Genomic DNA, 27114 nt, shown 5'->3' on the forward strand with positions numbered 1-27114 from the left:
CTGGGCAACATAATAAGACCCCATCTCTGTAAAAAATTTAAAAAGTAGCCTAGCGTGGTTGTGCATACCTGTAGTCCCAGCTATATGGGAGGCTGAGGTGGGAGGATCACTTGAGCCCAAAAGTTTGAGTTTGAGGCTGCTGTGAACCATCATAGTGCCGTTCAGCTCCAGCTCCAGCCTGGGCAATAGAGCAAGATCTTCATTTCTTGAAAAAAAAAAAAGAAAAAATGGGGAAATAAGTTTGTTGTTATGTAAATGTACCCAGGTAGGTGCGCTCTTTCAAAATCTGGGGTTTGTGGTGCAGGAGGATGAATAAAAGGGACCATTTAAAATTATGTTTAAAAATGTTTTTTAGAGATGGGATCTTGCTCTATTGCCCAGGCTGGAGTTCACTGACACGATCACAGATCACTGCAGCCTTGAACTCCTCAAGCAGTCCTCAAGAGATTCTCTTGCCTTGGCCTTCCAAAGCATTAGGAATAGAGGTGTGAGCCCCTGTACTCAGCATAAAAGGGATTGTTGGTGGTGAAAAATTTGGAGTCACTGGTCTCAACCAATCTCCTTACCAAAGCAGGACTCTTCCCTAATGGACAGACAGCTCAATCACTCCTTGTGATGGGCAGCCCTATGTACCTGTCCATTGCAACATTCATTGTGGTTGTGATTTCTCTCATTTATGGGTTGTTTGATTAAAGTTAGTCTACTCTATAAACTTCATGAGGGCAGGGCCCTGTTTGATTTCTTCTCAACATACATTCCTCATCATCTGGCACAGGGTCAAGGCCTATAGGCAATTAGTCAAGATTTGTTATTTTCTGTTTCACAAGGCTTTCAGAAAAAGTAAATGTATGTAAAAGTGTTTTGTAAACTATAAATCAGGGCCTATGACAATCTCAGGAGCAGTTGTTATTACTGTTTCTTCAATTAAATGTTGATCTCCTGAATGGACCCAGTTATGTACCCCCCATCCCCTCCCCTTCACTCTACCTCCTTAGCTTGGTAACAGATGACTTAGTATGTAGACTGAGCTTTTGTTCGTTTGTTTTTCTCTTCTCTTTTAATCTCTTGTCAAGTTAAATAATAATCTGACTAAGGCTGGACACGATGGTGCACATCTGTAATCTCAGCACTTTGGGAGCCAAAGTGGGAGCATCACTTGAACCCAGGAGTTCGAGACCAGGCCGGGCAACATAATGAGACCCTGTCTCTACAAAAAATAAAAAAAATAACTGGGTATGGTGGTGAGCTTGTAGTCCCTGCTACTTAGGAGGCTGAGGCAGGAGGATCGCCTGAGCCCAGGAGTTCGAGGCTGCAGTGAGCCATGATGGAGCCCCTGTACTCCAGCCTGGGTGACGGAGTGAGACCCCTCTCTAAAAACAAAACAAAACAAACAAAAACAAAAAACCTGACTAAATGTAGTTCCCCACAAGTGTTGACCTTTCCCTTCTCTCTCATTCCCTTCCCCACATTCCATCCTACCTTATTGATCATTTACTCTGTGCCAGACACCAAGCGAATAACCAAAAACACAAAGATGAATGATGCAGTCTTAGTCCTGAGGCATTTCTTGAAACATTCTTGCTGAAAGAGGTCTTTGAGGCTCCTCCCTCTATCACGCTCCTCTGATTACTTAGTAGTTTGGTGATGCTCCTCTCCAAATGCAGCCCCAGGATCTCTGCACTTGATACTCCCTCTGCCTGGAAAGGTCTTCTGAGGCCTCAGACCTTCCGTGTCTGGCTTCTCCATATTCAGGCTCAAATGTCATCTCATCAGACAGGACTGATGGCCCATAGGCAATTAGTCAATATTTTTTATTTTGTGTTTCTGGTCACTACACCACATTGCTCTGTTTTATGTTCTCAGAGCACTTAACATCCTTGGAAAGTATCTTACTACGTCTGTCGTATTTTTACTTTTTTGTTATTAGTCTTTCTTCATTAGAATGTAAGCACCACGAGAGGAGGGTCTTTGTTTTGTTCACCGATGTATGCTCCAAGATCCAAGCAGTGGCAGCATACAGTAGGTGCTCAGTAATAAATGTAGAAGGACTGAACATGATATTCCAGAGATCTTCTGTCAACTCAAGCTGAGCCCTTCCCCTCCTGTGTTTTGGACATCATGCATCTAGTGATGCACTCATCCTCTGATTTTTTTTTTTTTCAGGATATCATTCTTGTGTCAGAGGCTAAATGACAAGTGTCTCTTCACCAGCGGAAGAAAATCCTCTCCTCTGTCTTTTTTTTATCTTTTCGAGATGGAGTCTCACTCAGTCGCCCAGGCTGGAGTGCAGTGGTGTGATCTCGGCTCCCCGCAAGCTCCGCCTCCTGGGTTCACGCCATTCTCCTGCCTCAGCCTCCTGAATAGCTGGGACTACAGGCGCCCACCACCGCGCCCGGCTAATTTTTTGTATTTTTTTTTTTTAGTAGAGATGGGGTTTCACTGTGTTAGCCAGGATGGTCTCGATCTCCTGACCTCGTGATCCGCCCGCCTCAGCCTCCCAAAGTGCTGGGATTGCAGGCATGAGCCACCGTGCCCGGCCTCTCTCCTCTGGATTAACCAAACCCAGCCTCTTTATCAGGAGCTGGGTTTCCTGTTTCCTGCAACTGTGACCTGCCCTGCTCTTCAGAATTTACCTGCCTTGTGTCGTATTTGCACAGGGCTCTCCTTTGTGACTTTGAAGGTGACAATCAGTTAATCCAATAACAGAATCCTGCTAATGTGCTAACGGGAAAGGGTGAAAAAAAGGCACCCAGATCCCTCCCTTCTGACTCAGGTAACATCTGTGCATTTAACAGGGCCCTTCTGGAGACAATTAAATAAATGCTTTATTGAAACAATAAAATTAATAGGGGTCTCATGGAACTCAATGAAAGGTTTTTAAAAATTAACTTCATTGTTTTTTAAGCTTCCAATCAAGCTTTGCTAGGCTTCGGGATTGGGCAGGGCCAGATTCTCATTAAAGCAGGTCTCTGCACAAAGGGCTGCACATCGGGGGTTGGGAGCCCAGGCCTGAGCTTTCCATGAGGAAGAGCCACTGCCGCTGTTCTGAGGGCCTGGCTCTAACAGGCTCCCCCAGTAACAGGTAAGGTTTTCCTAAATCATAGGTCTGGTTCTGTTCCTGGGACACTGTGACCTTGTACGTTTATAAATCCCAGACCGCATGGGATTTGGGTGCCCTAGATTAGGTGTCCCATCAAAAGAAATGTCATGATGACATTTGTGATGTTGAGTGAATAAAACGATGAATGCTGGGGACACTCACTCTGCCAGGAAGTGGGCAGGACATCGGTCTGGTCTGCGTTTGTCTAGATCCAGGCTTATTGACCCTACCACATTGCTCCACACCCCCTTCCCAACCTATAACCCCCGGCTAGTCATTTCTCCCTAGCAATCCTTTTTGGCCTCAAGAAAGGCCTAAGAAGTCAGAGCTTGTCAAATCAGAAGACCAGAGATTTTGGAAAACCTGTGGGTGGTTCTGCTGGTGGAGGCCAGGGAGCAGGTGTCGATGTGGGACCAGGGACTTCCTCATGAAGCATTTGCCAGGCTTAGGGGGTGATGGGACCCTGGACAGGGAAACTCTCATGGAAGAAGTGGTTCTGTGTCCAGATGGATGGAGCTGGCATAAGACTGTCTTCGGGACTCCTCATTATTCCTATCAAGGTAGCATGTTGATTCAAACCATCTGTGGGCTTGTGAGGTCTGATTAGACTTGGCGTTTCCAAACCTGGGCTCCCGACTTACGCCCTATGTGAGTGTGAGGAGTAGGCTGAGGGTGTGGTTGAACTTGGGGGTGGACCCTCTCTCCAAGCCCCAGACTCCTGGCCCACAGTGACTCAGGGCACAGGCAGCTCCAGGCCCCTCCCCTCCCCTGGTCTGGTTGGCCAATAGGCACTGGGAGGGGTTCTGAGCTGAAAGTCAGAAGGCTTCTGCTCTCAACTCCAGCCTAAACTACTTATGTGACTTTGAGCAAGTTATTTAGATTTTCTGGGTCTCAGTTTTTTCATCTGCAAAATGGGGATAATGACACCTGTGGTGGTTGTTTTGAGGACCAAATGAGGCATAGGTGCGAATCAGTTTGAAATGCATGAAGAACAAATTATACAAAGGTTGTTTTTGTTAATGGTGTTCCCAGTCTCAAGGAACAGGGCCTTCCTACCCTGGAGTTACTGTTCCCTGAGTACTGGGTTCAGGATATGTTTTGACTCTGGAAGAGAGAATGAAGCTTTTGGGGGATTTGCTTATTAACTCCTCTGGCTTCCCACTTTCCCTCAAGGGCAGCTTTCATTCCCCTTCCCCTCTCCACCACCCTTCTGTCCTCCCAGACGAGAGATTTTGGAGGTGTCTTTGACTCCCTCCTATATTATCTCATATATATTCTGTCAACACATCTTGTTTCTTCCTTTAAAATCTATCCCAGACTTACCTTCTCTTTCCTAGTCCCACTGCCATCATCTTAGCCTAAGCCATCATTATCTGAGTTTCTGCTGGAGCTCCTCAGCTGGTCTTTTCACCTTGGCTCTTTCTCCCCTCCATGCCTTGCTGCATGGGGCTACCACATTAATCTGCCCAAAGGCCACCTTTTATTTGGTCACTTCCTGGCTCAAGAAGGCCCAGTGGCTCCTTAACGATCTCATCAGGGCCATTTTCCCTATGTGCTTTTGTCAGAGGTGTTTGAACCAGAGCAACTCCATCTAGAATAGGGACTGGGTTAAATAAGGCTTGAGATCTACCGGGTTGCATTCCCAGGAGGTTAGGCATTCTAAGTCACAGGATGAGATAGGAGGTCGGCACAAGATACACGTCATAAAGACCTTGCTGATGAAACAGTTTGCAGTAAAGAAGCTGGCCAAATCCCACCAAAACCAAGATGGTGATGAGAGTGTCCTCTGGTCATCCTCATGGCTCATTATATGCTAGTTATAATACATTAGTATGCTAAGAGACACTCCCACCAGAGCCATGACAGTTTACAAATGCCGTGGCAACCTCAGGAAGTTACCCTATATGGTCTAAAAAAGGGAGAAACCCTCAGCTCCAGGAATTGCCCACCCCTTTCCCGGAAAACTCATGAATAATCCACCCCTTGTTTAGCATATAATCAAGAAATAACTGTAAGTATCCTTAGTCCAGCAGCCTAAGCTGCTGCTCTGACTATGGAGTAGCCATTCTTTATTCCTTTACTTTTTTTCTTTTCTTTTCTTTTTTTTTTTTGAGATAGAGTCTAGCTCTGTTGCCTAGGCTGGAGTGCAGTGGCATGATCTCGGCTCACTGCAATCTATGCATCCTGGGTTCAAGCGATTCTCCTGCCTCAGCCTCCTGAGTAGCTGGGACTACAGGCACACGCTACCATGCCCCGCTAATTTTTTGTACTTTTAGTGGAGATGGAGTTTTACTGTGTTGGCCAGGCTGGTCTCAAACTCCTGACCTCAAATGATTCGCCTGTCTCTGCCTCCCAAAATGCTGGGATTACAGGCGTGAGCCACCATGCCCGGCCTGCTCCTTTACTTTCTTGATAAACTTGCTTTCACTTAACAATATGGACTCGCCCCAAATTATTTCTTCTGCGAGATCCAAGAACCCTCTCTTGGGGTCTGAATCGGGACCTTTTCCTGGTAACACTTCCAAAGTCTTTCACTCCTCTGTTCCATCTGCTCTACCCAACCTGATTTCCATTAGTTAGCCTACACGCACCCTCCTCCATAACCAGACCCGCTTTCTCCAAAGAAGCTGTGTCCGTTCCTTCTGTGCCTTTGCACATTCCATTTACCCTGCTCGGCGTGGGAATATGCTCCCCTAGTCTTTCTGCCAGTCTCCCCAGTCTGCAGCATCCAGCTCAGGTCCCAGGCAGCCACCCCCAGAATTTTCTTAGAAGATTGTCTTATGGACCTATCTCCCCACTGTATTTATCCTAAGTTCTTATTGCTTGTATTGCAGGACTGATTTTGTGTGTGTGTGTGTGTGTGTGTGTTTGTGTGACAGAGTTTCACTCTTTTGCTCAGGCTGGCTTGAAGTGGTGTGATCTGGGCTCACTGCAACTTCTGCCCCCACCCCTGGGTTCAAGCGATTCTCCTGCCTTGATCCACCCACCTCATCCTCCCAAAGTGCTAGGATTACAGGCATGAGCTACCGCACCCAGCCTACAGGACTGATTTAATATCAATTATCTTTCATTCTTCTCCCCCTGCCCTGTTTTACCTAGATTATGAACTGGCTGAGGGCTGAGATTCTTTCTGTCTTTCCTATAACATTGAATAGAAGGCCAAATGTCCAGTAAAATGTTTGTGGACTAGGTGCTGAAAGAGGTCTGGTTTGCACATGGAGACCAAGTGTGGAGAAGCTCTATTCCAAATAGAGATTTTTTTTTGCCCCCTCCACTCCTTTCTCAGCTCCCCTCCCCCTTTCTTGAGAATCTGCCCCTGCTGCTATGTCTTCATCCATCAGTAATAAAGCGGGAACAATAGGGGGTTTCTTTCTAATTAAAGGGAGCAGTTAGTGTTTCCACTTCAAAGCCCTGAGAGAGAAGACTTTTGTTTCTTGGGCCTGGGAGCTCTGGGAGCCCCGATTGGGTTGGGAAGTGGAGCTCCAGACCCAACCAAGCATTAAGCTCGTGAACCTGAGAGCCCCCCATTTGCAGGCAGAGAAGCTCAAATTTAAAACAACAACGTAATTTGGTAACTTCGGCTCTGATAAAACAGTTGGGGGAATTTCTTTTCTCCTAGCGTCTGAAGCCAATGTTATTACAGGTGTGTGCTTGTCTCTCTCACACCCTTCCCGGCCTCTGTCACCCCAACACACACAGCACACACGTACCACACCATGCACTCTCATGTATATGGCACTCAAAATCACATGGTGCACACTTAGTGGGTCCGTCCCCACACTCTCGTTCCTGGGGTCCTCTGGTCCACACTCTCCCACACACCCACACCCAGTTACTCTCACACATGTCATCTCTCCACCCTGAATGCCCAGGAACAAGGGTCTCTGGCTTGAGAACTTTCCATTCTCTATTCAGTTCCAAGTCAGCTTGGCAGAGATGTGTTCTCTTCCTCCAACTTACACCAGCTACAGACTGATCCTCTAACCTAGCCCCAGACTGATTCCCACCCTGATGATCAACTGGGTCTTATCTCTGACCACAACCTGAGACCTAAGTGGACACAGATGGTGCCCTACCGGTAGTCATAATCTGAGACTCAACAAAGAGCTTAACATTTGTCTTTGGCCTAACAAATCCTTTCACAAATTTGACTCATTGATCATAAAGAAGATGGGAAGAGTTTTTGGCTCAGCTCCACTGCTGAAACTCTTCAGAGCACACATCATCCATCTATCCAGCCAGCCAGCCATCTCATATATTGAGCACCTATTCTTTGCCATGCTGTGGTAAGCAAGGCTGAGGTGCTGTCCTCAGGTACCTTAGTGTCAGAATAATAGCATGTGCTTTGGCATTTTACAATCCTGTGTTCAAGGTTCCCTTCTTTGATTTACTAGCTGGGTCACTGTGGACAAGTTACTTGACCTTTCTCAGTCTCAACTTCCTCATGGGTAAATTGGGTATAATAACATGAATGACCTCTAGGATGTTAAAAGGATTAAATGAGGTCATCTCTCAAGGGCTAACAAGTGCCTGGCACATAGAACATGCTCAGTAAATAATAATGATCATTCATTTAGTTATTCATTCTGGTGGGGATAAAGATATAAACACCTATAATTACAGAACAGCATGATAAAAGCTGCACTGGTTACATGTACCAGATGAAGGGGGAAACTGGAAAGAGACTCTGGGTCTTCTGGGGACTGAAGGGGGAACCCAGAAAGAGACTCTGGGTCTGCTGGGGACTGAAAGGGGAACCCAGAAAGAGACTCTGGGTCTTCTGGGGACTGAAGGGGGAACCCAGAAAGGGGCTCTGGGTTTGCTGGGGACTGGGGAAGTCTGGAAGGCTCTGGAGATGGGTAGGGAGGCAGCCCAGGGAAACAGGCTTGAGGGAGTAGGAGCTTGCTTGGCTGATCAGACTCATTGGGTCCAGGAGGAGGAAATAAGCATGTTCCACTGAGGCCAAGAATGGCATCCCCCTGCAGACTAAAGACAGTGTATTTTGAAGACCCCAGAGAGGCCCTATTCCCATGACACACTTAATCAGCACATGCCACTAACTGATGAAGGCGGGTAACATTCTGAGCATCCCTGGGTCTCAAAGGGCATTTGATGTTGGTGATGGATGGTGATTGTGGTGAAGCAATGGCATGATTAGGAAACGATGGCTGAGGGCTTTGGGCTGCACATCTTCCCTTTGCTCTGACCTTGCCTTCTCCTCTCCTTTTCTTTCCTGGTCTCCCCCTGCCTGCCTTTCTTCACTCTCCTTTGTCTCTGTGGAGCTCAGAGGGGCACTGTTGTCCTCGCCGCTTGATTCCCTTGTACCCCCAAGGCCCCTCTGGTCCGGGGTCTGCGGGGCTGTTCTGCACACGTGATCCCAACGGCGTGGGGCATGGCCATCCTGCTGCGGCCTGCTTGCTTCCCTGATTATTTCTCCTTAATTGAGCGTAAAGAATGTGAGGAATGTGGAGTAGACTGCCTGAGGAGGGCTGCTGCAGCCGACCCCCTCGGGGATCAGGGGATCCGGATTCTGGGCCCTGGGATGGGAGAACCGCAGATGGCCCGCTGAGCCCTACATCATGTGTGTGTCCATTTCTGGTGCCCCAGCCCTTCCCCACAGGGGTGGCCCACTTCTCCAGACTTGATCTGGTCCCTTCTCTGCTCTGGGGCTTGCTTCTGCCTGCTTTCTGCCACAGAGAATTTCACTTCTTTGTAAAACTCGCCATGGTCTCTTCTCTTCCTGGAAGCCTTCCTTTGTTTAAACCCATCTGACATGAATAATCCTTCTAAATCTATAATTCCAGGTGGAACTCTAAAAGCGATTCCTTCTTCTCTTAAGATGAAGGAGGAAGCAATGTTTCTGGCTGCCCTTTGACCTTGCTGGGCTGCTGAAATCCTGTTCCCCGGGCTGTGAGAAGGTGTGAGAGCTGGGGTGAACCCAGCCAGGTGTGAGATGCTGGCTTGTCAGGAAGGCAGCCAGGGGAGTCTCAGCTGAGCACTGTGACTGCATGTGTGCCTTCTCTTTCCTCTGCCCACTCAGCGAATGTCAGGTCCAGCCCTCCTGTCTCCTCAGGTGGGAGTGTGACTTAGAGGAGAAAGTGCAGGTTGAGGGCTCAGACCTGGGTTCCCGTCCTGGCCCTGTCATCTATCAACTCTGTAACCTCAGGTGAATTTTTTATTCTCTCTCAGGTGGTTTCCTCATGTTCAAGAAGTTGGTGGTATTTTCTCACTTGTAGAGTTGTAGAGATGAAATTAAATGTGCTAAAGTATATGAAGACTGGGCATAGTAGCTCATGCCTGTAATCCCAGCACTTTGGGAGGTTGAAGCGGGAGGATAGCTTGAGCTCAGGAGTTTGAGACTAGCCTGGGCAACATGACGAAACCTCATCTCTTAAAAAAAAAAAAAAAAAAAGCTGGATATGATGGCATGTGCTTGCGATTCCAACTACTCAGGAGGCTGCAGTAAGCAGTGATCATGCCACTGCACTTTAGCCTGGGTGACAACATAAGACTCTGTCTCTGTCTCTCTCTCTCTCTCTCTCTCTATATATATATATATATGAAGCACCTAGCAGACAAGTATTTGTTTGGTTCATTGGAGATGACTGGAAGAAGAGGATTACTTTTTCTAAAAGAGGTCATTGCAGAAAGCCTTCTCTAGGGATCCCCATGAAGAGACAGGGTCTTGCTGAAAAACCCAGTCCTAGGCCGTCCACTCAGAGGCAGGTTGATCTGAGAGCTGCACTCTGCGAGCGAATAGGTCTGTGTAGCATGCAGACAAGAAGTGTGTTAGTTGGGGGACTTGGCAAGCTCAGCACTGTGGCTGTGGCTCCTTAGCGGAGGACAGGGACAGCTGTCTTCTTCCACCTCCCCTCTCCTGAGGCCTGACCATAGGAAATGACTGATTCTGCAATAGGAGGGGTTCAGGCTATATTTAAAGAAGAACTTCCTGCCCAGGAAAGATGTTCTATGTTGAGATAGCTAATCCTCCCAAAATAGCAGAGTGTGGGCTGCTCACCTCATTTTCACAAACAGGACCCAGATGGGGGCTGGGTGGGATGCAGGCCAAGCTCACCCAGAGGCAGGGGCTGGGCCAGGCTCCCTGGCTTCTTCCCATCACAGGCTCTGTTGGCTACGTTCAGCCTCCTGCCTCCTCTGCTCCCTGATAGGTGACTCCTTGGGGAAGCTCTGTCTGAGCGTGACAAATCTGAGAATGCACTGATCATATTCTACAACTTCTGGAAAGTTCCTGCTGTTAGCGATTTGCAAGCTTCTCCTGAGATGAAACTTCAAAACAAAGTAGAAAGTAAATGGGCCTCACGTGCAATGGTGTAGGGAGCTTTATCAATGGGGGTGTTTATGTGCAGGAGCTGGTGAGCAGGGCCGTGGGACCCTTCATCTTTATGGTGCCTGGAATGCTGGGTATTAGCGAGGCTTAGGACAGAGGCTGACCTGCCAGGCTGAAACTGACATTTCCCTCCATTTTCCAGAGATGGAGGCAGTTGTTGCTGCCCTCCCTTCTGTGGCAGGAAATGGCCAAGGAGGCTGCCTTGGCCACCAGTGGAGAAGGGTCCTAATGAAGTTGAGGTCAGGATGGGCAGCAGGAGTTGGAGGAGAGATTAGAACGGGGTAATGAAGCTGGGGTGGATGAGGGTGGAATATCTATTTGCAGCAATCTATTTTCCCCAGGAATAGGCTGAGCATTTTTATGAAGTCAGACACAAGACCCCTCTCTTTCCCAGAGCGGTGTTCTTCCTGGAGCCCCGAAACAGCTCTGTCCCCTCCTCCAGCTCCCATCCCCACCCCTATCTGGGTTTACATTCCTGTTCACAGTCACAGCAGCCCTGGCGGCGACCATGGTTGAGCCACATCTGGAGTGCTGATGGCCACATCTGCATCCACCCCTCTGAGAGCTGGTTATTTCTATTCTTTTATCTGCATCTGTGGAATCGGGAGGGGATCTGGGCACGGTGGGTTCCCCGCCCTAAGAGCTGTCAATTTCTATGGGAGGGCTTGGGAAGACTCCATGTCACAGGTCGCCACCTCTTTGCAGACATGGATTCCTGGCTCTTAAGTTTCAGACAGACAACCAGGGAGCCAGTCCATGAGAGCCCTTGCATCTCCCTCTTCAGGCCTTCTCCCTCCTCTAGGTCTACTCTGCTTAGCCCACTCACCTCTCTCCTCCAGGAGCCAATTATACTTATTATTACTGACTCCACTTTATGGGTCCCAAATGACAAATGAGGATGACGGCAGAAGAAAAGGAACACTCAGGTTGGATATGAGAGCGAGATGAATGTGGGAGGTAGGAGGAGGAAGAACAAGATGGGATTGGATGCAGGTGGATTCAGGAGGTAACCCCAGGCTGTCTTGGGGTCCCCAGCCTGGTTTGGGAGAGGCTGTAAGTCATGCCAATATGCAACACATGGGCCAAGGGTTGTGTGGGCAAGAAATTCAGTGCTTGCAGGCCGGTCTCCAGTATCCATGAGGGACTTCTGTTGGCTTTTAAGCCAGAGCACTTCGGGCCATAGGCTAGGTTCCTCTGCTGATCTCTGGACAGGTTTCTTTGCATCCGGGGTGTCCTGGCTGGATCACATTTTCCAGACTGATGGAGAGTGGTATGGGTCGGGGCTCTGGGCATGTCTTGATGTGGTCCTTCATGGTTGGACAGACATCCTGGCCATAAAAACCCTGACTCAAAGCCTGACCCAGGAAGCAATGGAGGACTCCAGAGAGTAGATGCCTTTCTTCTAGTCTGGCCAGACCTGCTGATGTCCATGGATTCTTGCAGGCCAGCATGCCCCTGAGTGAGGTCTTCTAGGATGAAGGAGGTAAACCTGCTGTGGGCTTTCCTCACTGTACTAGAGAAACCATAAGGTTTGGGGCAGAGAAAAGACACTGGAGAGGACCCGACCAGGACAGTGTGTGAATGTATGAACAAGCCCATCTGTGCATGTGTGCATGGGATAAACACTGTGCATAGAAGGTTGTCATCCTTGTCCTGATTAAGGACTCTCCTCACTGTGTACTGGAAGGCTCGGGGAACTTGTGATTTAGAATGCCATTTTATCTGGCTGCTTTTCCAGGGAGGTTTGGAATATTAACTGAGCCCAGTTAGACTAGAAAGAGGACCCCCAAAGTGGTGGAATGGGGACTGCAGTTGTGGGATCCTTGGTGGTTCCATGGAGCTGGGGGCTAACTAGCTTTGGGGTGATTTTTCTGGATTCGATCCTGCCTATCTGTGCTATGATTCTTGTGTCACTCTGCAGTGTGTTTCCGGGCTCTGAATCCTCAGGGCCAACTCTCACTCGATATCTGAGCAAAGACCCCATCTGGATCTCATCTGACAGGGCTTGGTGTGGCTTCTACGGCAGCCATAATATTCCCTATGCAGATTGAAGTCCTCCTAGCCGAAGCCTCTTATTCACTCTGCAAGATACTGCTGGTGGGAGTAGATCATTCCAGCAGTCACCTCCCAGGCTAGAGGCGCCTTACCTGAGTAACTAGCTTAATCTTTTTGAGCCTTGGTTTTCTAATCTGTAAAATGGTGATAATAGTAATGTCTAACTCATAGAGTTGCTATTAAGTAAATATGGCAATAAATAGAAAAAGCCTTATATACTGCAAACACCTTATAACTGTACAATACGTGTTAACTTTTCCTTTTTGTTAATTCTCACCTCACAACAGATACCTACAGTAGTCAGGTTTGTGATGCAGATCAAGGTGACAGTCCGGATTTGGGGTGAGAGTAAGGTTTAGAATTTGGATGAGGATAAATGTGTGGGATTAAATTCAGTGATTTTGAAGTGTTTGGGTTGAGACTGGTGTGGAGTTCCTGTGAGGGATGGTTTTAGGATTGAGCTTGGGGTCAGGATCATATGTGGGATGCAAATCTCTGGGAGAATTAGGGTTAGAGGGGGAGTTGGCTTTAAGAAAGTTCTTTCTGTTAGAAATAGAATGCCTACATCTGTCTATATCTCAGCATACACTCAGGAGACACATTGGGGCTCTAAAATTCTGGTTTCCTCAGAGGCTGACCTTGTCTACCTCAGCCTGAGCTATTGCCAGGATAACTCCTCCAGGCTCTGTTTTGGGGGACAGAGCAGTGTACGAGGTCAAGGCGTCCCTTGTGGAGAAGCCTAGAAGATCAAGGCTGGAGAGAATGTAGGGAACTCACTGTGGCTGCCCAGCTGTTTGAGTTCTGGTAGGTTCATTCCTCCTACACCTAAGCTCCAGGCCTCCCACCTCCAGCCGGCTCTCTCCCTAACACACTCCACATTCTCCTTGGACTGGCCTCTGATTCTAGGACTCTGTGTCCCCAGAGAGTCTGATCTGACACAACTCCGATCTGATAGTTCCCTTCCATGCTTTACAGGGAGCAGCAGGGAGAAACCTTGGCCTGGCCTGGGTGCCCGCTCCAATGCCCCTGCTCCAGTCTCCAGTTCCTGGGGGAGGGTAGGACACAAAAGCCGGATCTCCCTGACAGCCCCATCCTCCTCCCTCCAGCCCCTCTCCCTCTCTCTGAGTTCCCTCCAGGGCTGGAGGAGGCCAAAGAAAACAGAGCGCTTCCCTAGCTTGCTCTCCCTCTCTCCCTCACTTCCTGCTGGGGAAGATGGTTTACTCCCTCCCCTGCCCTGGCTGAGGACCTGGCCTTGGTGTCAAGTTTCTCCAGAGCTTCCAGAATCAGAGGCCCTGCATGTACTCAAGCTAGACCCCTCACCTCTCTCAATTTCACCTTTTTCATGACTTTTCTCTCTCATTCCAAGGCTGTTTAGCCCAGTCTCCACTCCCTGTAGTAAAGTTTTGTTTTTCAGATGGTGGAAAAAATCCAATGGAAGGAAGGTTTCCTTGGGAGTGTCGGGCACGTAGGATGATGGTGGGGTGAAGGAGGACAGATAGCTGCTATGGAGAAGGGGTATCTGTGCAGCGGATAAGAAAGAGTCATGTGGACACAGGGATCAAACACACTTCCCTTTAGGCCTGCTGATCATGTGGGAAAAAAGCTCCTTCTTGCAACCCAGTAAGAATGGCCTCCCTGGTGCTGTGCAACATGGTGACCCTGGCCAGTGGGCATCCTTAAAAGACCCTCCAGTAACACCAGAGGGACAAGAGGCCCCAGGTTCATTTGTGGCCAGCTCAGGAGGCGCTTTGTCAAAGAGCCTGAACTCCTGGGAATTATGGAGGCTCTGAAGCCCTGGACATTTCCTACCCCTGCTGAGAAAGCAAGAAAAAGAGAGAGGAGGAAGCAAGAGCAGAGTAAGTACAAAAAGAGAAGACGAAGGACAGTCTGGGGGAGCCAGAAGAGAGGCCTGCTTATGGAGATTATTATTACCGTTACCATATCTTATGATCACCCACCTGCACCTGCAGGCAATTTCACAGAGACTGTTCAAGGATGGTAGAAGAATCAGGGTTCCTTTATTTTAATTTTTTATTTTTGAGACAAAGTCTCGCCCTGTCGCCCAGGCTGGAGTGCAGTGGCACGATCTCAGCTCATTGCAACCTCTGCCTCCTGGGTTCAAACAATTCTCCTGCCTCAGCCTCCTGAGTAGCTGGGATTACAGGCATGCGCCACCATGCCAGGCTAATTTTTTTGTATTTTTAGTAGAGACGGGGTTTCACCATGTTGGTCAGGCTGGTCTCGAACTCCTGGCCTCATGATCCGCCTGCCTTGGCCTCCCAAAGTGCTGGGATTACAGGCATGAGCCACTGTGCCCAGCCTCAGGGTTCCTTTTTATAGGACTGAGGCAGGACTCTTGGCAGGAGTCCTGGCTTTGCAAATCTACCACCGTGTAGTGCCTATCTTTGCATTTAACACAAAATTAGGGCTGCCTTCTTTGCTTCCATCTTCCTTCTTCCCTCCCTCCTTCCTTTCTTCCTCTCTCCTATCTTGATTCTTCCCTTCCATTCCTCTTTCCTTCTTCGTTCTTTCTTTTCTGCACTTAATACTTATTAAGAATCTAATCTGGCCCAATACTTTGCTATGCACCAAGTAAATGATAATAGACAAGAAAGAGACAAACAACCTGAAGTCTGGTTTTGGGGATGGGGAGATAAGCATGTAAGCCAGAAAGTACAATGTGGTGTCCTAGCTACCTATAGTAAAAGGACACCCAGATAGGGTGGAGCATAAAAAAGCTGAGTGAGTAAAGCTTAAAAGCTGAGGGGTTCAGGGCAGGTTTTCAGGCAGAGCAATAACAAGAAGGTGAGAAATACCATATTTTATTGGCAATATGTTTTCCAGCTTGGAGTTGAAGACTGAGCATGAACATGGGATCTGTAGAATATATTTTTCTTTTGGAGAATGCTAGAAGAGCTAAGTTTGCTTGCTCCCTCTAGAATTCATCTGGGAAAGCCCTTCTTCCAGTTACCTTATGGCTTGCTCTTCTTCTCCTTCTAGTCTTTACTCAATTGCCACTTTCCCAGTGAGGTCTTTCATGACCATCTGGGAACTGCAACTTGCCTCTCTGTATTAGTCCATTCTCATGCTGCTTATAAAGACATACCCAAGATTGGGTAATTTATAAAGAAAAAGAGGTTTAATGGACTCACAGTTCCACATGGCTGGGGAGGCCTCACAATCATGGTGGAAGGCAAAGGAGGAGCAAAGGCAAGTCTTACATGGCAGCAGGCAAGAGAATGTGTGAAGGGGAACTACCCTTTATAAAACCATCAGATCTTGTGAGACTTATTCACTATCACGAGAACAGCATGGGAAAAACCCGCCCCCAAGATTCAATTACCTCCCACCAGGTCCCTCCCACAACATGTGGAGATTATAGGAACTATTAAATTATTCAAGATGAGATTTGGGTGTGGACACAAAGCCAAACCATATCACTCCCTCCACAGCTCTATTCCATACCCCTGCTCCCTGCAAATCCTTCGACTTGCTTAATTTTTCTCCATAGCACTTATTGCCTTCTAGTGTTCCTTACATTTTATTTTTTGTTTTATTTGTCTCCTACCACTAGAACGTAAGCACCATGAAGAAAGGGATTTTTGTCTGTTTCACTCTTTGCTCCATCGCTAGTGCCTGAACAGCCTGGCACATAGTGGGGGGCTCAATAATTTGTCAGATTGGTACTCACTCCTTGATTCATGTAGGAAACTTGTTTGGCTATCTGTAAAATGGGCCAAGTGTGGTGGCTGGTGAGCTGTAGCCAATGACTCTCAAGTGCAAATTTCATAGACTTGCTGTATCAGAATAGGGTGTTTATTAAATATACAGATCCTGGAATCCTACTCAAGACCTAATGAATTAGAATTTCCACAGGTGAATGATGCATTTTAGCAAGGATGCCTGGTGATTTGATGTTCAAGAAGGTTAGAAACCACAGCTAGACAATCTGAACGACAGAATAAGCTTCCTTTCTCAGTAATGGTCAATAAGAGAATGGAGCCTCGGTTGTGAGACCAGTCAGGAGGCTCTTGTTATAGTCTAGGTCAGAAAACAAGGGGGCTTGGACTAGGTAGGGTTGAGGCATTAGAGATGGAGAGAAGTGAATGGATTCAGGGGATGTTCAGGAGCTAAAATCTTGAGGATGGATTGCATATGGCAGGCAAGGGAGAGAAGGTGTCAAGAAGGACCACTATATTCTAGCTTGTCCAGATGTGTAGAAGGAGGGGCCATCACTCAAATGAGGCTACTCTGGAAGAAGACCTAGTTTGACAGGTAAGATATAAATTTGTTTTTAGACATATTAAGCTTAAGGTGTTTCTGGAAATCAAAAGGAGAAATGTAAAGTCAACAGATATATGCCCAGGCTAGGAGATTTTCAAAGCCAGTTCTCCAAAAATATGATGGCCAAAATGGAAGGAGACAACTTTCAGCTAAGCAAAAAAAAAAACTGAGATCAAAGGAATTAGCATGGACTATCTTGGCATGTTTACTTGTCATGTGAAAAAATATGCAAGCTTGTATAGTTTCCATTGTGAGAGGCAAATAGAGCAATGAACCTAGAAATTACATGTGCTCTAAACTAAAAAAAAGAAAGAAAAAAAGCAGGAATGTTACAATTGTAAAATGCATGTGTAGCTCTTACTGCAAGATTTAAATCTTGCTGACACCAATATGAAATAATGGGTTGTGATTCACAGGGAAGGTAATGTGATTTCTGCACATGGGCTCTGACCTTGGGCGCCCCAGCCAAAGCTTGGAGAGTGAATCAACACTGAACTGGGTGGGGGTGGGGTGGAGAGAGAATGTTTACTAGGACTGTGGGAAGACGCTGCACTTTAAACAGAAAGAAAAAAAATGGGTCCCCAGTCAAGAGGTGGTTCACACGGAAAAAGGGCTTCAGAGGAGCAGGATGTGCAGCCTGGCCTCGGAGGGGGGTGCATAGGACATGAAGAGCAGGCTGGTGACGAGAGAGTGTTCATTGCTGTGGGGGATGAGGGATATTTCACTGATGTCTCCCAAGTGAAGGGAAATGATCTCCTCAAGGCCTCTTTGTTCTGATTCTGGGCTTGCCAAGCAGCCTTCTGGTGAATTTGACTTAATAGGCCTCTTTGTTCTGATTCTGGGCTTGCCAAGCAGCCTTCTGGTGAATTTGACTTAATAATAGAGAACACTTTCTAAGCACATAGGAAACAGCAGAGAACATTCTGCTCAGTTTGGTACATGCATTATCTCATTTAATCTTCACAATAACCAGTGATATAGGTTGTTATGATGATCTGGATTTTACAGATGATGGAATTGAGGCACAGAGAGGTTAGTTAATTTGCCCAAGGTCACACAGATAGTAAGTGAGAGAGCTGGGATTCAGACTCGGGTAGCTGGGCCCTCAGATCTCCTCCACTTTTTCTTTTTTTTGAAACAAGGTCTGGCTCTGTCACCCAGGCTGGAGTGCAGTGGCGTGATCTCGGCTCACTACAACCTCCACCTCCCGGGTTCAAGCCATTCTCCCACCTCAGCCTCCCGAGTAGCTGGGACTACAGGCACACACCACCATGCCCGGCTAATTTTTTTGTTATTATTATTATTTTTGTAATGGAATTTCTCCATGTTGCCCAGGCTGGTCTTGAACTCATGAACTCAAGCCATCTGCCAGTCCTGGCCTCCCAAAGTGCTGGGATTACAGGCATGAGCCACCACGCCTGGCCTAGGTCTTCACTCTTAACCACTTCCTTGCGTACTCAGGTGGTGGCTTTGACTGGTTTTTGGTGCTGGAGTGAGGAGTCAGTCAATTTAGCACATTGGAACCCTTGTTTCCATAGCTGCTTCCATGAATTTTGATAGCCTGAGTCTGTTGCTGAGAGACTGTTAAAAGACTAACCAATTTCTGTCCTGAGAGGTGTGGGCCAGACATTAGAATGTGGTGTCTCAACCTAGTTGCCATTCCTGGCGGTTAATCCAGTGCCTAGTATGTGAATGGCTCTGGAGTATATATATATATATATAAAATAATATATATAATATATATAAATAATAATATATATAATAATATATAATTATATATATATTATTATATATATATATATTTTTTTTTGTGTGGGTTGTGGGACTGAATTAAGTAAAGGCATAGCCCAGAGGACTTCGAAGAGTCCCTGGGCAGTATTCCACTAGTGGCCCCCAGCCAAAAAGATGATTATCTCTTTGATAATTTTTAGCAAATTTCCAATATTAAAATTTTTTTCCTGTTTTGTTTTTTTTCTTGCAAACTCAGGCTGCCTAAATGTACATTTGTTAACACAACTCTATCTTTGTATTTTAAACATAGCTATGGAAGAAAAAAAAATTTACTTCCAGATATAAATAGAGCCAAAAATGTGCAGAAAATGTAGAGCACAGTGAGGCCTTTCAATGTAATCCTTTTGTGGAGAGAAGTTTCCAAAAGCCATCCCCTCCTCAAGGTTTCAAATAGAAGAAAAGTAGATGTTTTGTAAACTCTTAAGCCTTGAATGGCTGCAAATGTCTATAATTTTGAATCATTTTTTTGGAGGCTATATTTCTATACTGTCCTCTGGAATGATAACAAAGTTATGGAAAGTGGTGGTTTTTCAGCTTCAGTGTCTTCAAAATGCCATTCAGAGTCTTCAGATGATGCTGAAAGACAGAATGAGATGAAGGGGAACTCCAAGTCGACAGGGCTACTTGCTATTTTAGTGTTATTCTTTTTGAACTTTTAAATTTTGAAATAGTTATAGAGTCAAAGGAAGTTGCAGAAAAATGTACAAGGGCTCATGTACCTATCACTCAATTTCCCTCAATGGTAATATCTTGGATATTATTATTTTTAATTGAACAGAGAAAATGTAAAAGAGGGCCAGGCCCTTCTGTGACAAGCTTTCAGAAAACTATTTTGGATATACACTTGAAAGAACACATTGATTTGAACAATGAGGGAAAAAATTATTTTCGTTTAATAATCTAATCTGAAGAAGTTTAAAATGTATTTTAGAATTTTATTTCTTTTCTTAAAAAAAGTAGAAATTGGATCATAGTCACAGGTCAGGAAACATCCCAGCTCCTTACCATGGCTTAGAAGGTTCTGTAGAATCTGAGCCAAGGCCACTGGTTGAGCCTCATCTCTTCCTTCTCTTCCTTCTCTCGCCTACCCTCTCCTCCTCCATCTCCATGTTCCAGCCACACTGGTCTCCTTTCTTTTTTTCTTTCGTAAATCCTAGTCCTTCTGTTTAGGACACTTTCCCTTCATTCTTTGCTTGGCTGGCTCTGCTCAACCTTCTTATTTCATCTTAAATGTCATCTGCTGAGAGCTTCCCAGCAATTTAATCTAAATATTCCTTCCATGATAGTCTCTTGTTGCACTCTGATTATTTTCTTCACAGGATCTATAGGATTTACAATATTTGTAATCATATTGATTGCTTATTTTCTTGTTTATTGTCTTTCAACACAATTAGATTGGGAGGAAGGACTATTTGGGATGTTCAATAAATATTTATTGAATTAATGCTTGGATTGTGAGAAACCTAAGTGACAAACCAAAGTAGCAGTCATTTTCTTTTCTTTTCTTTTTCTTTTTTTCTTTTTTTTTTTTTTGATACAGAGTCTTGCTCTGTCACCCAGGCTGGCGTGCAGTGGCTGGATCTCGGCTAACCTCCACCGCCCATGTTCAAGCACTTCTTCTGCCTCAGCCTCCGGAGTAGCTGGGATTACAGGCTTGCACCACCAGGCCTGGGCTAATTTTTGTATTTTTAGTAGAGACGGGGTTTTGCCATGTTGGCCAGGTTGGTCTCGAACCCTTGACCTCAAGTGATCTGCCTGCCTTGGCCTCCCAAAGTGCTGGGATTATCTCACCTGGCCAAAGTAGCAGCCATTTTCTATATCAATTTATTTCTTAATCTTTTTTCATGGAAGGATTTGTAGTACTCCCTGGGATCAAGTGTCCTTATTGAAACTCATCAACACAGCAGATAACAGGTACAATGGCATAGCAGTAATATTTAACTTTTTCTTAAAATATAGCTTTATAAATGGAATATTCCCTCTGCTACTACCGTCCATACTTATTATAGCGTGAACATCTACTATGGGCCAAGCTTTGGACTAAAGAGCTTTTTACACAGTTTAACTCATTTAATCTGTACAAGACCCTGGGAGATGGTCATTACTGTCCCCATTTTACTGATGAGAAAACTGAGCCCAGAGAAGTGAAGTGACCTGGGTACAGATAATACAGCTAGTACATAGTGGATATAGTAACATCCACCGTCTTTTTCTCTTTCTTAAGAACTCCATAAGGCGGGTGTTTTACCCAAGTGTTTCCAGTGACATTTATGACTTGTTTTAAGTGTTCTCAATATATCTCTTTAACAAATTAAAAAAATGTCAGCCCCCATAGTGGAAAGTTTGTAAAAAAAAAAAAAAAAAAAAAAGAAAACTAAATTAACCATGAAAGCTTCAGTGATACTTTAGGCTCAAATGAGTTCTCAGGCATTTTCGGTAATATAAGGACTCTCATTATAACAGCTGAGAAATTCATAGCAAAATTACTGACTGTGGTTATGTATGTCACTTACTCTCTCCCCCCTTCTTTTTTTTTTTTTCTTTTCTTTTTTTATTATACTTTAAGTTCTGGGATACATGTGCAGAACGTGCAGGTTTGTTACATAGATATATAAGTGCCATGGTGGTTTGCTGCACCCATCAATCTGTCATCTACATTAGGTATTTCTCCTAATGCTATCCCTCCCCTAGTCCCCCACCCCCCGACAGGCCCTGGTGTGTGTGACGTTCCCCTCCCTGTGTCCATGTGCTCTCATTGTTCAACTCCCACTTATGAGTGAGAACATGTGGTGTTTGATTTTCTGTTCCTGTGTTAGTTTGCTGAGAATGATGGTTTCCAGCTTCATCCATGTCCCTGCAAAGGACATGAACTCGTCTTTTTTATGGCTGCATAGTATTCCATGGTGTATATGTATCACATTTTCTTTATCCAGTCTATCATTGATGGGCATTTGGGTTGGTTCCAAGTCTTTGCTATTGTGGACAGTGCTGCAATAAACATAGGTGTGCATGTGTCTTTATAGTAGAATGACTTATAATCCTTTGGGTATAAAGGATCCCTGGGTCAAATGGTATTTCTGGTTCTAGATCCTTGAGGAATAGCCACACTGTATTCCACAATGGTTGATCTAATTTACACTCCCACCAATGGTATAAAAGTGTTCCCATTTCTCCACATCCTTTCCAGCATCTGTTGTTTCCTGACTTTTTTTTTTTTTTTTATACAAAGTCTTGCTCTGTCACCAGGCTGGAGTGCAGTGGTGTGATCTCGATTCACTGCAACCTCCGCCTCCCAAGTTCAAGCAATTCTCCTGCCTCAGCCTCTCGAGTAGCTGGGATTACAGGTGTGTGCCACCATGCCAGCTAATTTTTGTCTTTTTAGTAGAGATGGGGTTTCACCATGTTGGCCAGGATGGTCTTGATCTCTTGATCTCATGATCTGCCCGCCTTGGCCTCCCAAAGTGCTGGGATTACAGGCATGAGCCACCATGCCCAGCATATTTCCTGACTTTAATGATCGCCATTCTAACTGGTGTGAGATGGTATCTCTTTATGGTTTTGATTTGCATTTCTCTAATGACCAGTGATGATGAGCTTTTTTTCATATGTTTGTTGGTTGCATTTAAGTCACATTTGTGTCTTAGTATGTTTAGGAAAAAAGACAAGCATTTGCCAGCTGAAAGGGTCTTTCCACCTCTTCTTCCACATGAGGGACATTTTATGCAAACCTTTTTTGGTATCCTGCTTTTTTGTCTTGCTCTCTCATAAAGTAATTTGATAACAAGAAAAGTGTCAACGTTTTCTTGAAACTGTAATTGATTCTAAGAGAAGACTAGTGAGATGCTGCCATGATCTCAACGTCTGTGTCCCCTCCAAATTTATATGTCAAAATCCCAACCCCCAAGGTGATGGTATTAGGAGGTGGGCCTTTGGGAGGTGATTAGGTAATAGGGGCAGAGCCCTCATGAATAGGATTAATGCCCTTAGAAATGAGACCTGAGGCCGGGCGTGGTAGTTCATGCCTGTAATCCCAGCACTCTGGGAGGCTGAGGCGGGTGGATCATCTATCAGGAGTTCAAGACCAGCCTGGCCAACATGGCGAAACCCTGTCTCTACTAACAAAATATACAAAAATTAGCTGGGCTTGATGGCAGGCACCTGTAATCCCAGCTACCTGGGAGGCTGAGGCAGGAGAATTGCTTGAACCTGGGAGGCGGAGGTTGCAGTGAGCTGAGATTGTGCCATTGCCCTCCTGCCTTGGCAATAGAGGGAGACTGTATCTCAAAAAAAGAAAAAAGAAAAGAAATGAGGCTTGAGAGAGCTGCATTGGCCCTTCCATCATGTGAGGAGGACACAGCTAGAAGGTGCTGTCTGTGAATCAGAAAGTGGGATGTCATTAGACACTAAATCTGCCAGCACCTTGATCTTGGACTTCCAGCCTCCAAAATGGCAAGATATAAATTTCTGTTGTTTATAAGTTTATAGTATTTTGTTATAGCAGCCAGAGTAGACTAAGACAGATGCCTTTAGAATTCACCTTTGTTATTTGTTTGAAGTAACTTTTTTAAGATGATATTAATATTTCTCTAGGACTTCCATTGGAGGTGAAAATATCACACCAACTGACTGTTATGCCTTAGCTTCAGAGAAGAAAAATAATCATCCTTGTTTAAAAAGTCCATCAGTAATGAAACATAATCTTAGTTTTTTGTTTTTTTTTTAAATTGAGACAGGCTCTCACTTTGTCATTCAGGTTGGAGTGCAGTGGTACAATCATGGCTCACTGTAGCCTCGACTCCCCCGGGCTGAAGCAATCCTCCTGCCTCAGCCTCCCAAGTAGCTTGGGACTACAGTTGTACGTCACCAAACCTGGCCCCAATCTTAGTTTTTAGAAACAATTTTTTTTTTGGAGAGACTGTCCTTTATTCACAAAAAATTACAAGACATTAAAAACTTACAAGTGATTGGAAACTACTCAAATGTCCAGAATAGGAAGCTTGTGGCATGTTCATACAAAGGAATACTATACAGCAATGTAAGTAAATGAACAGCAATTGTGGAAAATATAGATGACTATATCTATATATACACATATATAATATATATACATATATAATATATACATATATAATATATATGTACTATATATTATATACATATATAATATAATATATATAATATATACATATATAATATATGTATATATATATGTATATTATATATATACGTATATATAAAATATATATATTTTAACATGTTACTTTAAGTTCCAGGATACAAGTGCAGAACGTGCAGGTTTGTTACATAGGTATATGTGAGATAACTATATTTGTAACATAATGTTGAGCAAAAACTTTATGCTGAACAAAAAGGCCAGATGCAAAAGAGTACATGCCCTTTGATTCCATTTATATAAAGTTTTGAAACAGGTAAAACTAACCAGTGGTGTTGGAAGTCAGCTTTTTGGGGTTGGGCAGTGTAGTTACTCAAAGGGGACAGTAGAGGGGCTCCTGGAATGCTGGGAATGTTCAGTTTTAATATTGGTTTCTTGGATATGTTTGATTGTGAAAATTTATCAAGCTCCATACACAATTTGTGCACTTTCAGTGTTGTAAGTTATACTCTCATAAAATATTGGGGAAAAAAAGCCAGTAAGTGCAATGGGCATATGGGAGAGCCTGGGTCTCTGGCAGACATCCTAGCATCCTTCACTCCAGACATGATGGCAGCCTCCATACAATTCTGTCTCAGACTAGTTGGTGGATGGTGGAGGAGGAAGAGGCTCTCTGGAGACAGCATGAATGGTCTCTAATTATACTTTTGTTTTTAGACAAAGAATTTTTTTTTCTTCTAAAAGAGTGACTTTAAATGATAGTTCATGAAATAACCTCCTTGGTGTCATCTACTTGTGAAATCCTTTTTTAAACCAACAAATCCCTGCATTCTGTGTGACTAAACCCATACACACATCCCCAGTTCAGCACCATACCACCAGACAGGGTGGGGCAGTGGTACCTAGAAGGCTTGGGATATCACAGATCTGGATTCAAACCTCAGTTCTACTTCTCACCTGTTTGTTCTGCAACCTAGGGCAGAGAACTCTCTCTGATACTCAATCTCCACCTCACAGGTTGACACTGGGAATTACATGAGGCTTCCCCAGGGATTTGTGCCTAGTAAAATGCTAAACACAAAATGGCAGGTGTTTGAGGAGTTGTTCTTTACTTATATCACCTCCAATTATAATCCTACATAGTAGGCAATATTTTTATTTTGCAAAGGAGGAAACCAAGATTTTTGAAGCAAGATTATAACTACTGAGTGACAGGGCAGGATTTGAACCCTATCAGCCCTGAGCTCAAATGTCCAACCCTTCTGCTATACTGCCTCTGTGCCTGCAGCTGGCCACACCGATGTGGTTCCAGGGACCCTGGGGGATGAATGGAGTAGAGTCTCTCCTGGATCCCTGATTGTTTCATTTCCCAGCTCCCCTGGCTGTAGGCCCTGAAAGCCCATTTCTCTTCTCTTCCACCTTCCTCCCTAAATCACAACCTCTTTCTGCCCTCCCTCTGTCCCCAGAGTCCTAGATGCCAGAGATCCAGAGAATTGAACTGTGCCCTTCCCTGGGCCAGCCCTGAGTTGCCCCCTAGGACAGCAGTGTTCAGCTCTGTGGGTGGGGAGTGACGGCAGGGAGCACTTCTGCCCAGACCAGGCCTCCAAGATCTGTAATTGGCTCCTGCAAGACCCAAGAAGAGAGTCTAGGCCATAGAAACAGCAGCACTGTTGGGTAGGACCAACCACACAATCTGCATGACCTGGTATGAAATAAAAATGCAGGGCTCCTTGTTAAAAAAAAAAAAAAAGAATTTTGGCCGGGCATGGTGGCTCACGCCTGTAATCCCAGCACTTTGGGAGGCTGAGAGGGCAGATCACCTGAGGTCAGGAGTTCAAGACCAGCCTGGCCAACATGGTGAAACCCCATCTCTACTAAAAATATAAGAATTAGCCGGGTGTGGTGGCAGGCGCCTGTAATCCCAGCTACTCAGGAGGCTGAGGCAGCAGAATCACTTAAACCCAGGAGGCGGAGGTTGCAGTGAGCCAAGATTGCGCAATTGCACTCCAGCCTGGGGGACAAGAGCGAGACTTCGTCTCAAAAAACAAACAAACAAAAAAACCCATAACCAGGCACGAGCCCTTCTGAGCTTGGGACCTTGGGCCTGCCCCTTTGAGTCCTATCTTGTGATTTTGCTAAATGGAGTCCTGAGATTTGTGGCCCTGGGCCCTGGTCCAGACCACAGAATCCATGCTTGCTTGATTACCTAGTCTCAGAAGGGACTAGGTTGTTAATGAAGTCAGTGGCCTGTGTGTGCTCAGGGCCTGAACAGAAAGATTGCAGTGACCTGGGGACTTGCAGCCCCAGTGATCTAAGGCTATTAGGTCATGCTAACCTCTGGGGTAAAGCCTCTGCAGTGTGGCCTCAGGCTTTAGGGCTGTGGCTGGCTGATGGAGCCACTTTGTGGTTGAGGTCGGGGTATTAGAGGGATGGATGGTTGGGGTAGTGATGGGGAGACGAAGTACCTGAGTAGTAGATTAGAAGGCTAATGGTGGGGCTGAAGGGGTGCTTGGGATCTGGGATTTGGAAAAAAGAGGGAGCTGTGGCCTCCAGGGTTAAGAATGCCACAGGCCAGGACTTCAGAAAGCTGGGGCTGTTGCCCTACAGACTCTTAGCTTAGAATGGCCAGAGACTTCCAGGGCTCTGGAGGCACATCCTAGTGTTTGAGGAAGGGGTTTGGGGACATGCCGGCCCCTTTGGACCATGAGAGAGGTTGATAACTGCCCTTTCTTCTTCAGTAGGGACCTCTGCATGCCTAGTGTTCAGGGCAAAGCCTTTAGTTTGTGGGCCACCCCTTTTACTAACCTCCACCCACAATGTCCCAACCCCTTCCTCCAGACCCTCTTAGCCCAGACTCAGACAGGAAGAGCACAGCCTTTCGCATTAGAGAGATCTGGACTCCAATTCTGACTCAGCCATTTGCTAGCTGTAAGACCCTAGCTAAATAATTTAAACTCTCTGAGTCTTGGTTTCCCCATTTATAAAAGGGAATAATAAAAGAACTTGTCTCATATGAGTGTGAGGATTAAATGAAATAATAGAGCCAGAATGACTGCCATACAGGAAATGCTCAGCGTAGGCGATATAAGACAATTGATGCCAACAGGCAGCCTGGTGTGTGGGGCTAATTTTTTCTTTCTTTCCCTCCCTCCCTTCCTTTCTTCCTTCTCTCTTTCTGTCTTTTGACAGGGTCTCACTCTGCTACCTAGGCTGGAATGCGGTGGCATGATCATGGCTCTTTGCAGCCTTCACTTTTCCAGCTTAAACGGATACTTTCTATCCCAAAGTGTGGGTGGGAGATTCAAAATGAAAGTTCCTGTGGCTGGGCACGGTGGCTTACGGCTGTAATCTCAGCACTTTGGGAGGCTGAGGTGGATGGATTACCAGCCTGGCCAACATGGCAAAACCCTGTCTCTACCGAAA

Source organism: Pongo abelii, chromosome 12 (assembly GCF_028885655.2).
Source record: "Pongo abelii isolate AG06213 chromosome 12, NHGRI_mPonAbe1-v2.0_pri, whole genome shotgun sequence".
NCBI lineage: Eukaryota > Metazoa > Chordata > Mammalia > Primates > Hominidae > Pongo > Pongo abelii.